The 14294-nt window shown below is 42.5% G+C and overlaps 1 long non-coding RNA gene across 4 annotated transcripts in view; it reads right to left on the bottom strand.

Moving 5' to 3' along the window:
* The window catches only part of LOC109576789 (uncharacterized), a 40514-nt gene extending 33643 nt beyond the window's left edge, over nucleotides 1-6871 (bottom strand). The window contains exons 1-4 of one of the 4 annotated variants that reach the window (XR_002183433.2): nucleotides 3481-6871; nucleotides 2436-2641; nucleotides 1732-1796; nucleotides 892-1001 (exon numbers count right to left, since the gene is read on the bottom strand). This is a non-coding gene — a long non-coding RNA (uncharacterized lncRNA). Of the gene's footprint in view, nucleotides 1-883; nucleotides 1002-1731; nucleotides 1797-2435 lie in introns of all 4 variants that reach the window. The other 3 variants (XR_011563484.1, XR_011563483.1, XR_011563482.1) reach the window with 3 other exon arrangements.
* Nucleotides 6872-14294: the final 7423 nt, after the last annotated feature.

The following is a 14294-nucleotide window of genomic DNA, read 5'->3' as shown; positions in this document are numbered from 1 at the left end:
CTGTAAAATAGAAGTTGCAGTGAGAAATCAACTAAGAACTCTTTGGAACACATAAGTACTGTGGTGATTCATTGTAACGCCAATAATAGCAAGAAAATAGGGATTCAGCTTTACTCTCAAACCTAAAAGGAAAAGTACATTTCTTCTCACCTAAAATGCTCACTACTTGAGCAGGTTATATGTAGCCAATCTATCTTTGGTTTTAAGTAAAAATAGTCTGCTCCAATTATCCTGAAAACTTCTCAAGGGAAAATCACTGTTTAATCTGATAACATCATCCTCCCAATATAAGCAAAACAAACAAACAAAAAACAAACAAATTTTCTATGTTCAAGAAATAATTATAGGTGATTAACATGATGATAATGTTAATGATAAAGAAAAATATGGTATAGTCAACACCCCAAATTTACTTATAAGGAGCTTGGGGTTTTGTTCAGTCTAAAGATGGCAGCAGAGAATATTACAAATATCCCTGGGCTCCACTCTACTGAACACAAATTTCTTTCCACTGAAGCAACTGAAGCGCTTTCACCACATTGGTTTGTTTGCCCCTCACTGCCATGCGAGCTCCTACAGGTAAGACCTACATCTTAGTGACCTTTATATATCTGGTATTCGGCACAGAATGGGCCAGGATCATGGATAGATGGTCAGTCCACCTGCACTGACAGGGAAAATAAGATACAATCTTAAAACAAAAGCTATTGTACAAGTTTATATTATACTTACATCAGTTAAGAGTAAGCTCAGATGCAACTATCAAAATCCTAACAAAAATGGCTTAATCAAAACAAATGTGTATTTCTCTCTTACACAGAAGTCTAGGGCTGGTCTAGCTACAGCTCCACCTTGCCAGGGACTCATGTGCCTTGAGTCTCACCTACTTACTGTTCAGCGGTGTGTGGCTTTCGTTCCCAAGTTTACATCTGGGTCCAAGATGGCTCTGAAGTTCCACTGCTACACCTGCAATCCAGGTAGCAAGAAGGTGGAAGACAGGTCTGCATGGGTATTTGGGAAACAAAATGAATAACCTATGTCAAAGAATGCAGTTTTCTTCTAATATCCATTTCTTCCCTTTTAAATACTAGACTCTCAATTTTCACTCTAGCTAATTGCCATCCACAAAAAAATACTATATTCCCCAGCCTATCCTGTAGCTAAGTTGGCCACACAATTAAGTTGTAGACCATAAGATATGAGCAGAAGAATTGTGTGGAATTTCTGGAAAGTTCCTCTTCTTTAAAAGGAAGACAGATATGATGGCTGGAGTCCTAGCAGCCATCTTGAACCATAAAGACAAAAGCTACATTCTGAAAATGGCAGGCTAATAAACTAGAAGAAAACTGAATATTTGAAATTCTCATAGAAGAACTGTACCAGCTATGGACTGCCAACTCTGAACATCTTTTCAACAAGACAGTAATAAATTTTATCTTTTCTATGCTACTATTATATTCCTGTTTCTCATTAAGCTGAATCAGGACAAATATTTTTTTTCCTCCCCATTCTTATCTACCAGTTTCCAGTATCATTTTCTCCACCAACAATGGCCATCACTGAATGTTCTTTCTCTATCTTAACCTTTCTCACAGGGAGTAGGAAGTAAAGGACACACAGCTCGTAACTTTTATTTTTGCAAACTGTGAAGATTTTATAACAAAAGGAAATAAAACATGAGCATCAACAATTCCCTGTACAACTGCTGTGAGATAAAATTAAAAGAATCACCTCCAAAACCGCAGAAGCATTTCCCATTGCTACATAATATCTATGGTCATGTTTGCAGTATGTACCTGATAAGGAAGAGAACATATCTCTAGGTAAATGGTTCTTAATTAACTAACATACTATAAACTCATCAGGAAAAAATAGTTATTATTCTATATCAAACAGGTAGATCAAGACATCTTTGCAATCTGACCTAAAACCCATTTGAGCAAGATTATTTCATTTTATTTCCTATAAATCCCTATAGTAGAAATTTAAGACATGTACATTATCAAAACAACGTTAGAAATAAGCTGCTGTACACATATCATGAATACTAAAAATATTTTCCACACTACCAGCTATCTTCCCTAAGATTCAATTGGAGTTATGCCTATTGCAATAACCTCAATTCTTATTTTATTTTATCTATATTTAAAGGAGTTCAGTGCATGGCCAATTATAAGATAAAGACATTTCTAAATTGACACCATGGAAAGATCAACATTAGTTAAGTTTTATGAAGATAGTGAATTGGTGTATGCTCAGTCGCTTAAGTCATGTCCAACTCTTTGCAACTCCATGGACTGTAGCCCACCAGGTTCCTCTGTCCATGGGATTCTCCAGGCAAGAATGCTGGAATGGGCTGCCATGCCCTGCTCCAGGGGCTCTTCCCTTCCCAGCGATGGAACCCACATCTCCTACATTGCAAGTGGATTCTTTACCTTTGAGTCACTGGTGAATCGGTAGCTTCTTTGAATCTTTCTGCAAGGTGATCTCTGACTGCAAATGATCACTACAGATCCTATGGTGGAGGAGAAAGACTGGTGGACCTAGAGTTTACTTCAGTGACCCGGATTCTTGTCCTAATTCCACTTCCAACACATAGTGTAAATTTGAACAAGTGTCGATCTCTTCAGCCTCTTTTCTGCTAAATGAAAATAATACCAACTTAATAATTTTGATGAGATTCAATAGCATGTTGAAGCAATTTATAATGGTAAAGAGTTGCATAATATATTATCTGTATGTCTGTATTAGATGGTAATGTTTGGGCTCTAAGTAGCAGAAACTAAATTGTGCCACCTCAAGTGTTTATATGTGTGTCTAGGCAGATAAGTGTGTGCTTCAAGTATACAGAATGTCCTGGGAGAAAAGGAAACAGCATTTATTACTACCATGACTGAGGGTTTTTTCCATGATAAAATGGGAGAGGGCCAAAGCAAAGGGATTTAGAAATAGCAAATCCCTTATTTCTGTTCTTTCAGGGATAATAATGAGTCCCCATATCTACAGTCCTGAAGGTCCCCACCCACATGACCCACACAATGCCCACTTCAAATGCACGTTAATGGTAGGCTGGCCCCTGCAAGAGAGCAACCGGAGTTAGGAAACAGAAGCACTTAAAATCACTTGAAGAAGCCCCTGAATATTCAACATGAGGGTTTTCTGGCAGTTGGGGCCAGCAGCGCCCATGTTTCTGAGGACCACCTTTCTAGGCAGGCAGCACCTCTTTCTGCGCAGATGCTACTGGAAAGCAGTGTGTGGCCTCCACAACTGTGTCAGTGGCTTCTCCTTCCCTCTGTCTTCTTCACTGTCTGTTCTACAAATACCCCCAACACTTTTAACTAAAGCCCCATGATACGCTGAACAGGTGTTACACCTCTGAATAATACCTAGTAATCAAGGACCCCTTTGCCCTCCATTCTCCTACAAATAATGCAAACTCATTCATCTTTGTGCAAAATAAGCTACTCCCGCTGTCTTTACCACAGTCTCCAGTGTCCACTGTAAACAACCACGGCTCCAGCTTCTGCTGCCTTATCGGCTCTAAAGCCCCGAGGACAGGCACCTAGAGAATCCAGAGCACCATCCTAACAACAGCCACCACCTCGATCCATCTCCTCTTCCCCGGGGGTCACCCAGGACGCTGCTGAGGAGGAAACAGTTCAGGTTAAATTGATGTCAGAATGGAGATACTGCTATCAAAAACTGAACGGCGGTTCCTCAGAAAATAAAAACAATACTACCAGTTGATGTAACAATTCTATTTTTGAGTATATACCCCAAATGACTGAAAACAGATCTTGAAATGATATTTGTATACCCACGCTCATAGCAGCATTCTTACTATAGACAAAAGGTAGAACTCAAGTGTCCATTGACAGATGTTTGGATAATCACAACGTGGTTTATACATACAATGGATATTATTCAGCCTGAAAAAGGTAGGACACTCTGACACCTGCTGCATGGCTGAACCGTAAGGACACAATGCCGAGTGGAAATAAACCAGTCACAAGATGACGAATACTGTATGACTACTTGTATGAGGTACCTAGAGCAGTCAGCTCATAGGGACAGAAAACAGAATGGTGGTTGCGGAGTAGGGTTATTGTTTAATGGATATAGAGCTTCAGTTTGCAAGATGAAAAGAGTTCTGGAGACGTTACAAAACTATCTGAATGTATTTAACACTACTGAGCCGTAGTGTTACACTTAAAAATGACTAAGATGGGACTTCCCTGATGGTCCAGTGGTTAAAAATCCACCTTGCGATGCAGGGTACACCAGTTCAATCCCTGGTCTGGGAAGACTGCACAGCCACAGAGCAGCTAGCCTGTGTGCCACTACTACTGAAGCCCATGAGCCTAGAGCCTGAGCTCCGCAACGAGAGAAGCCACCACAATGAGAAGCGCATGCGCTGCAACAGAGGGTAGCCCCACTTGCCACGCCTAGAGAGAGCCCCTGCACAGTGATGAAGACCCAGGGCAGCCAAAAATAATAAATAAATAATAAAAATTTTAATTTTGATAAGTGGTTAAGATGGTAAATATTATAATATGTATATTTTGCCATAGTGTTTTGTTTTGTTTAAAAAAAAAAAAAAAGAGGCCAGAATCTTCTATATCCTCCCCTGGAGCCATGATTTCCATAAGTCCAGCTCTGTAAAGCCCAACCTCAGAAGGCCAACCCAGCTCACACTCAGATCCTGCCATGACCCAAATCCCTTCCAGCTGATGGGAACCTTTCCATCATTGAACTTGTATAACCAGGTAATGAACGCAATCTCAGTCCCAAACTGTGTTGTAGAAGAATATTTTCAGATGTAACGAGGTCCCCACATGGGTAGGACTTTAAGAAACTGCAATGATATACTGTTTCTTGATCTGGGAACACACGAGTGTGTTCCATCTGCAATACCTTATCAAGCTATATCCTTAGGACTGTGCATTCTTCTTTGTGTAAGTATTTTCTTTGTTTCTTTAAAGTTTTTAACAAAATTTCAGCCCTACTTTGTTACTGCTTGTTTTATTCACATGATCCTTGGTCTCTGGCAAGATGAAATGTCCTTGAAGGCCACACAAGAGCCTAGCAGAGCACTAGGCTTCTATTAAGAGCTACATATTTGCCTACCGATTTCACTGAAATCTGGAGATCCCAGGTGTATCAGAGGGAAGAGGCAGGGCCTGAGGCAGTAGAATGGTTTTCCAAACTCTTTCAGCATTAGGGAAACAAAACCTTCCTGATCCCAAAGTTGCAGATTAATAGAACAGCCACAGCAATCCAAACAGGCTCATAGAGGGAAGTTGGCTGTGCTGATGACAATCCACACCTTGGGAAGGTAACAATTCTGATGAAGAAAAAGTTACATACATACACACATGTATATATACACACACACACACACACACACACACACAAAGTGCAGTAACAGTAGAGTCTGACTCCAGCCTTCCCACAAGAAAAATTAACATTTTGCTGTTTTTAACTGGTAGTACCTATATTGAGAAGTGGCTTAAACCAAAATAGATCTGCAAGTGTCAGGCTCTCCTGAACAATATGGTAAGTCCATGATGGCTGATTCTCAAGGAAAGTCAGCTTGAGTGAGAGTTCCTTGATTTTGAAAATGCTGATGACTACCATTTACTCCAAGAAACACAAGGGCTGGCCCCAAAGAAGAAGACAGGCTGGATGCAAAGGACCCTGAAAGGGTAAGACGGAGCCCCCAGAGCCACTGGTAAGAAGGGGTCAGTTTGAGTCTCCAGTTGGAGTCTTCCAGACTCTAAGCTGCTAAGTCTTAGTACATTCTCGTGCACTGGGAAGTGGCGGGGTTGTTTCTCTTTCCACTGTTTCTCCAGGTGCTGGAGAGCAGAGTCCTGTCCGGCAGGGCCGGACTGTCATCTAACAAGCAGACCTGACTCCAGGAGAAGCTGGGAGACGCCCCCAGGCTCTGCCCTTGCCCCTCTGTGCCTGGGCAGAGAGGAAGGAAGGGGGTGGAGGAAAGCAGGGGAGGGTTTGGTGCCAGGGGGATGACTGAAGTCTGACAAGAACACCATGCGTCTGTGGGACTCGTGAGACAGACGGGTGTTCTTGTTGTGGGGCAGGGAAGCCCCCCAAAGCTCATCAGGGGAAAGACACATTTAGCATCTGGGTCAGTCTGAAGCGGAAGGGGACCCGAGACGCCCTCGGCTCCCCTGTTTCTCTCTTTCTGGTTTTGTCTTGTTTGACAAATCAAACCGAATCCCGAAGGACAAGCATGGGAGGGGAGAAGAGGCTCCTTCTCCCCGCAGATTTATGGCATTCTGGATGCAGCTTGCGTCTGTCAGGCCAAAATGGTGAGGGTGGGCTAATAGAGCAGAATTACAGCTTCCTATAATGGGGAAAGTTAAATAGACAAGCTCTCCTACCCCGAGGAGAACGAAGCAGAGGTCAGTGCTGCCGCCTTTGAACATGAATGGCCCCTTCCCCTCGGCTCCCTTTCACATGTGGCCCGGCAACAGTAGCAGACAGATGCGACACAAAGACAGACACACCTGATTAACCATGAATACGACAGCTGTCGCTTCCCCACCGCCGCCACTGCCCACACCCTGGCTCTTTCCGCTGAGTTTTTTCCCCTCCTTTCAGCCAGCGTGAGGAAATTAAACCTACCATTAAGACCCAAGTTAGTGGGAGGGTGTCCGCGGCAGCGGGGGCCTTTGTTTCTCTGCTCACAGACTTGTGATAGGTGCCTTCTGATTTGTCCTTTCATCTGAGCAAGCGTAGGGGCCTCGGTCAGCTGGGGACCCAGAACCCAGGGAAAGGCCAGCGGTGGGTCGGGGTGGGACCGGGCTGACTCAAACAGGAGGGAGAAAGTGGACTGACTGAAAGCCGCACGTTCTGTGCATCTGAAAGTGGGTCCCCCTACTCCCCTCTACCCCATCCCACGCCCCCCCACCCTCCCCACACCTCTCCGTTTTATTCTCTTGCCTCCAGCAGCCAGAATTCCCTGTTGCTAAGAACACCCACCCTTAAAACAAGCTGGCTGTCAGGAATGGACCCATAGGAAGCAGCACTCAATGCAGCACTGTCTTTCCATTAGAACTTACTTATTTTGCCCTTCTGTGAGCTGACCTTAAAACAGAAGAACCAGGGCAGGTGTCTGGGGTTTTTATTTGTCCCCCTCTCTCAGGTAGCCAAATCCTTGAGTTCCAGTTAACTTTTAAGACCTTGAGAATCACGTACAGGAGGAAATCTAAGTGTTGAAAGGCAACTTTATTTCTAATGACATAAAGTGTAATGTGATTATAAGAGCTTCCAGAAACCTTTGCAATGGTAATTACAGCCTTGAGTGTGAACCCTGAGTGTTCCTCAGAATTTTTTTTTTTTTGGTCAAGCTTGGGTTAATCATTTGACTCCTGTAAGCTTGCATTTCTAGACCTTCAAAGGTTCTCTCCATTGTCAGAAAGTCCCTTAAGTATTTGCAAAGAGAGACTAATAAAAATAACCAGAAATCACTCAGTGAACATCCAGCCTTATAACATAATGATGGGACGGTAACTGGGTAATTTAACTCAATCTCACAGAAATTCAACAAGCATCCCCGATTTCCTCATGAGTGGAAACATGGTGAAATAATTCAAGCCTATCACCTGAAGGCTCAGTGTTTCTCATGAAGCCTCAAGCCCACCATGTGCCTCTGACTTCTCCTAAGAAATCAGGGAGATATTTCCATCAAGGTAATCAGGGAAAGGGCTAACTGAATTGCCTAGAAATTTTTGTTATATGTAACACAGTAGAAGTTCCTAAAAGCCCTGTTTTGTAGGACATTGGGATTTGTTCTAGAACACAAAGGTAGCCTACAGGGCTTGGTGACTGGAGGCTCACCTTTCATCTCACTGATGAAGAGGTATATCCACTGTTATTAATAAACCAATTGAGGGTGTCTCACCTCAGAGCCATCTGCAAAGCCCTTACTCACTTTGCCTTCCAAACCGTCTCTACAACTCTTCTTCCAATCTCCAATCTCTTTTTCTTGCTTCACAGAGCCCACAGTTTAAGCAGAGTAAGCCTGTCTGTTTTCAATTCTTAACTTTTCACACACACGGCAAATGAGAGGAACTTCTGAACACTGCGATCATCTGGCTGATGAGCAAGCTGTTTTCCATTTCTGGCAACAAATACTTTTGGCTTATCTTGACGGGAAGAAAAGGGATGAAAATATACTTTGGTTGGATATCGTTGATAGCATTTGTCATCTTTGCAGCTAAAAAAAATTAGCTTAGAGAAAATTTCCCTCAGTACTGCAGAAGATGGCAAAAGAATTGACACCACCGCTGAGATGCCAGCTGAACCGAATTCATAAAAGAAGTAACCTACTGTGATATTTTTCATAACAAACACAACATCTCATCATGAAGTGTGCTGAGGGCTGGACCAGCAGTTAGGATCCGCGGAGCCTGGGCTGGGGGTGGGGGTACGGGGGCACACAGTACCTATCAAGGCTCACTTTACATGTCTGTAACCTGTCCCCCTTTGTATCAGTTTGCTGGGGCTGCTGTAACAAAGTACTACAAACTGAGCAACTTAAACAACGGAAATGTATTGCCTCATAGCTCTGGAGACTAGAAGTCCAAGATCAAGGTGTTAGTAGGGCTGACTTCTCCTGAGGCCTCTCTCCTTGGCTTGTAATCAGCCATCTTCTGTATCTTTACATGGTTTTCTCTCTTTATGTTTCTGGCCCTAAGCTCATCTTCTTATAAGGACACCAGTCATATTGGATTAGGGTCCGTCTTAATGACTTAATTTTAACCCCATTATTTCTTTAAAGACTCAATCTCCAAATACACTCTTGGGTACTGGAGGTTAGAACTTGTAGGGGGATGTGATTTAACCCCTATAACCCTTTGAGGCACTCAACTGAGTAAGTTCAGCTCTATCTCAACTCAGACTCTGAGCCTGTGGTCTGGATCCACAAATAAAGTGAGTTGAGTAGGCATATGGCATCACTCTTGCCATGATTTACTCACAACAAAACATGAAGGAAGTAAAACAGATGGGCATGTTGTTTGAAGGCAGGAGAGTCCATCTTGTGGATTCCAGGGGCCGTGAGAATCACAATACCACCTCTCAAAAGAGTCAGGAAGACAAATAAGTGAGATTACTTCCGCTCTAAGGTGAAAGTGTTTTATGACTGCATTTTCTCACCCTCATTGACCATGCCCATTCACCAAAGCCCAGAACAAAAGGGTTTTTCCCCCATTACATTTAGAAACAGCAAAGAGCAGAGGAATGAATCATCAAACAGGCAGAACACTCTTCCTATGACTCTGTTACCTGAGTGAAAACATTACTTCCTGAAAGAGTGAAAAAAGAGAAAAGTGGCAGGAGATGACTCACAGCAGTGACAGCGTCGAGGCAAAGAACTTTAGGACAGCTTGAACTTTAGAAACAGGCAAGGCTAGATGATGAAACGCAGCGGGGTAAGCACACTCCCTCGGGGAAACAAGGCTTGGACGGGGGGAGGAACTATGAATAAGAGGTTCCCAAAAAAAGATGTGTGTGTGACTTACTTAATAGATCCACCAACGTGCAGCCGTGGGTTGGGTATGATGGTTCTAAATACCCTGTGACACGTATTTACAAAGAAATTGGGTGGCTTTACTTAAATGACACCTTCTTATTCACCACTGCCTCCTGCAGCACTGCTAGTCACCGAGGCTCCTGGAGCAGCACCGTTTAGTCATGAGCCATGTGCTGGCAGTGGCCCGGAAGAGAAGAGAAGACCACCAGCTCATGACTATGGAGTTCCACAGGAAAGATGTAGCTCTTGTGATGGCGTGAGTTGTGAGTTGATTTGTGTCTCCCAAAAAGAAGTGTTGAAGTCCTAGCCCTCAATATCTCTGAATGGGACCTTATTTGGCAAAAAGATCATTGCAGATTTAATTAGTTAACATGAGGTCACATTTCAGTAGGGTGGGTCCTTAATCCAATATGGCTGGGGTCCTTAAAAGGATAAATCTGACCACAGAAGTAGAGATATACATGGAGAATGTCATGAGATGATAGAAGCAGAGCCAAGGAATTCCAAGAATTGCCAGCAGATACCAAAAGCTAGGGGAGGCAAGGAAGGATTCTCTCCTACTGGGCTCAGGTGTCTGCCAACACCTTGATTTCAGACCTCCACCCCCCAGAACTGTGAGGAAATCACTTTCAGTTATTTAAGGCATATGTTTGGTTGTGCTCTGTTACATGGCAGCAATGAGTTCAGTTCAGTCGTTCAGTCATGTCCAACTCTTTGGGACCCCATGGGCTGCAGCATGCCAGGCCTCCCTGTCCATCACCAACTCCAGGAGCTCAAACTTGTATCCATCGAGTCGGTGATGCCATTCAACCGTCTCATCCTCTGTTGTCCCCTTCTCCTCTTGCCTTCAATATTTCCCAGCATCAGGGTCTTTTCCAACGAGTGGGCTTTTTGCCTCAAGTGACCAAAGTATTAGAGCTTCAGCTTCAACATCAGTCCTTCCAATGAATATTCAGGACTGATTTCCTTTAGGATGGACTGGTTAGATCTCCTTGCAGTCCAAGGGACTCTCAAGAGTCTTCTCCAACACCACAGTTCAAAAGCATCAATTCTTCGGCCCTCAGCTTTCTTTACAGTCCAACTCTCACATCCATACATGACCACTAGAAAAAACATGGCATTAGCTTTGACTATACAGACCTTTGTCGGTAAAGTAACGTCTCTACCTTTTAACGTGCTGTCTAGGTTGATCATAGCTTTTCTTTCAAGGAACAAGCATCTTTTAATTTCATGACTGCAGTCACCATCTACAGTGATTTTGGAGCCGATGAAAATAATGTCTGTCACTGTTTTCATTGTTTCCCCATCTATTTGCCATGAAGTGATGGGACCGGATGCCATGATCTTAGTTTTCTGAATGTTGAGTTTTTTCTGAATGTTGAGTTTTCTGAATGTTGAAGCCAGTTTTTTCACTCTCCTCTTTCACTTTCATCAAGAGGCTCGTTAGTTCCTCTTTGCTTTCTGCCATAAGGGTGGTCTCATCTGCCTATCTAAGGTTATTGATATTTCTCGCAGCAATCTTGATTCCAGCTTGTGCTTCATCCAGCCCAGCATTTCTCATGATGTACTCTGCATATAAGTTAAACAAGCAATATACAGCCTTGATGTACTCCTTTCCCAATTTGGAACCAGTCTATTTTCCCACATCCAGTTCTAACTGTTGCTTCGTGACCTGCGTACAGATTTCTCAGGAGGCCGGTCAGGTGGTCTGGTATTCCAATCTCTTTAAGAATTTCCCACAGTTTGTTGTGATCCACACAGTCAAAGGCTTTAGCATAGTCAATAAAGCAGAAGTAGATGTTTTTCTGGAATTCTCTTGATTTTTCTATGATCCAGTAGATATTGGCAATTTGATCTCCGGTTCCTCTGCCTTTTCTAAATTCAGCTTGAACATCTGAAAGTTCTCAGTTCACATACTGTTGAAGCCTACCTTGGAGAATTTTGAGCATTACTTTGCTAGTGTGTGAGATGAGTGCAATTGTCCTGTAGTTTGAACATTCTTTGGCATTGACTTCCAAAGGAAGGCAATGGGATTGGAATGAAAACTGACCTTTTCCAGTTCTGTGGCCACTTCTGAGTTTTCCAAATCTGCTGGCATACTGAGTGCAGCACTTTCACAGCATCATTTTTTAGGATTTTAAATAGCTCAACTGGAATTCCATCACCTCCACTAGCTTTGCTCATAGTGATGCTTCCTAAAATCCACTTGACATCACGCTCCAGGATGTCTGGGTCTAGGTGAGTGATCACACCATTGTGGTTATCTGGGTCATTAAGATCTTTTTCGTATAGTTCTGTGTATTCTTGTCACCTCTTCTTAATATCTTCTGCTTCTGTTAGGTCCATACCATTTCTGTACTTGATTGTGCCCATCTTTGAATAAAATGTTCCCTTGGTATCTCTAATTTTCTTGAAGAGATCTCTAGTCTTTCCCATTCTATTGCTTTCCTCTATTTCTTTGCACTGATCACTGAGGAAGGCTTTCTTATCTCGCCTTGCTATTCTTTGGAACTCTGCATTCAGATGGATTTATCTTTCCTTTTCTCCTTTGCCTTTCACTTCACTTCTTTTCTCAGCTATTTGTAAGGCCTCCTCAGACAACCATTTGCCTTTTTTCATTTCTTCTTTTTGGGGATAGTTTTGATTACCTCCTCCTGTATAATGTTATGAACCTCCATCCATAGTTCTGCAGGCACTCTATCAGATCTAATCCCTTGAATCTATTTGTCACTTCCATTGTATAATTACAAGGGATTTGATTTAGGTTATACCTGAATGGTCAAGTGGTTTTCCATACTCTCTTCAATTTAAGTCTGAATTTGCAATAAGTTGTTCATGATCTGATCCACAGTCAGCTGCTGGTCTTCTTTTCACTGACTGTATAGAGCTTCTCCATCTGCAAAGAATACAACAATATGATTTTGGTGTTGAACATCTGGTGATATCCATGTGTAGAGTCGTCTCTTGTGGCGTTGGAAGAGGGTGTTTGCTATGACCAGTGAATTCTCTTGGCAAAACTCTGTTAGCCTTTGCCCTGCTTCATTTTGTACTCCAAGGCCAACCTTTCCTGTTATTCCAGGTATCTCTTGACTTCCTAATTTTCATGGCAGTCATAGAAAACTAGAACAGCACACTGCACACTGTGGTGAAACCCATAAGACTTACTCCCCATGTTCTTCTGCTCCATGGCTTCTAAACAATATCCTTCCAAAGGCCTCCACTTTCAGGAACTTGGCTCTTTTCCAATTTTTAAAAACCTTTACTGTTTTTCCACCCTCTAATGCCAACATGTTGCACCCTCAGTAGATCACAGCTGGAGATAGACTGTCTACCTTGTTTTCAGTGGTGACTTCTTCTGTAATCTTAACTTATCGTAAAGACCTTGGGCAAGTCTGTAGGCCTTCATCTCTTCATTAGAAAACGAAGGACTTTGAACTATAGGAATTTCTAGTCTGAACCACTGAAGACCATAACCCCCATTTTTCTTCCTCAGTGTTTTAGACTCCCAGAAGATAAATGAGAAAGGGAGCAAAAATGTGATGTTTCCTTCTCTCCTGTGATATTTTTAAGGTTTTGTTACAAAAATTAAATGAAAAATATTTCTTGAATAGACTGTTTAGCAAGCTGCAAGAGAAAAGAGAAAGGATATCAAATCAAAGGAGATGTTTCAAACCATAGAGCTATCAGTTAATCAACCACATGTATTGATGCCTAATGAGAGACAGAACATACAGATGAACAATGGCCACATCATGCATAAAAAGTAGAGTTCTGACCTACACGCTGCAGTAACCAGCCCAGGAAACAACCCATTTTCTACAGTAACCAGTCCAGGAAGTCAGCCTCCTGTGTTAGGCTTATAGAAGGTCAGACTCCTATCAGCAGTAACAATCCAAAATGACTAGAGCTTAATAACTGGCAGCTTTTCTTATTTTTGTCCACACCCTTCCAACGTAGGACCTAAGAAAATCAAATACATACCCCTAACTGATTTCACAGGACGCCTTGCTTCTAGGTACCTGCCTCCAGGTTCCCTGAGCCAACAGTCTACAATTAAGACGCGCATGAAGCCTTTTCTTTTTTCCACTATAAATCTTTCCCATTCTTTCACTTGCCTTTGAGTCTCTGCCAAAACATAAGTGATGGTGGCTAATCCCCTTGCTAGATCAAGTTCTAAATAAACACCTTTGCTCGTTCTTATTTGGGTGGTCTTCATTTATTTCCACACTAACAAATACAAATAAATCCTAAGGAGACTCTTGGCAGGTAGGGAAAAATACAAGGAGGTATAAGACGTGGTCTTTATACTTAACAAACTTTTAAAACCTTGGGATTTGAGATAAAATGCACAGAGAACGAGAACATCTACCACAACAGACAAGCAAGTGATTACTTTATTACTAAGCAAGTAATAAAAACAGTCAGGAATAATGAGTCCCCTGAGTGTAAGTTCTAGGCAATGAGTGTAGAAGTCTGGAGGAGAGAGATTACTTTTGACTGGGGTGATCAGATATGAACGGGACCTCAGTATTCAGAAAGGAATTATTACAATAAGTGAGTCCCTTTGATCACATAATTACTTAATCTTGGAAGTCTGGGGAAACAGGAAGGAGCCCTAGCAGGAAACCTGTTTGTTCTATGACTACTTTGTCACTTAGAGGAGGGTGACTTATTGGGAAGCCCCCTCCTTCCTCTTCATAAGCTCCAAATGAGTTAGACCTTCCCTGAGTCACTCAGA

This window comes from Bos indicus, chromosome 23, assembly GCF_029378745.1.
Source record: "Bos indicus isolate NIAB-ARS_2022 breed Sahiwal x Tharparkar chromosome 23, NIAB-ARS_B.indTharparkar_mat_pri_1.0, whole genome shotgun sequence".
Taxonomy (NCBI): domain Eukaryota; kingdom Metazoa; phylum Chordata; class Mammalia; order Artiodactyla; family Bovidae; genus Bos; species Bos indicus.
This window is presented reverse-complemented; position numbering and strand designations above follow the sequence as displayed.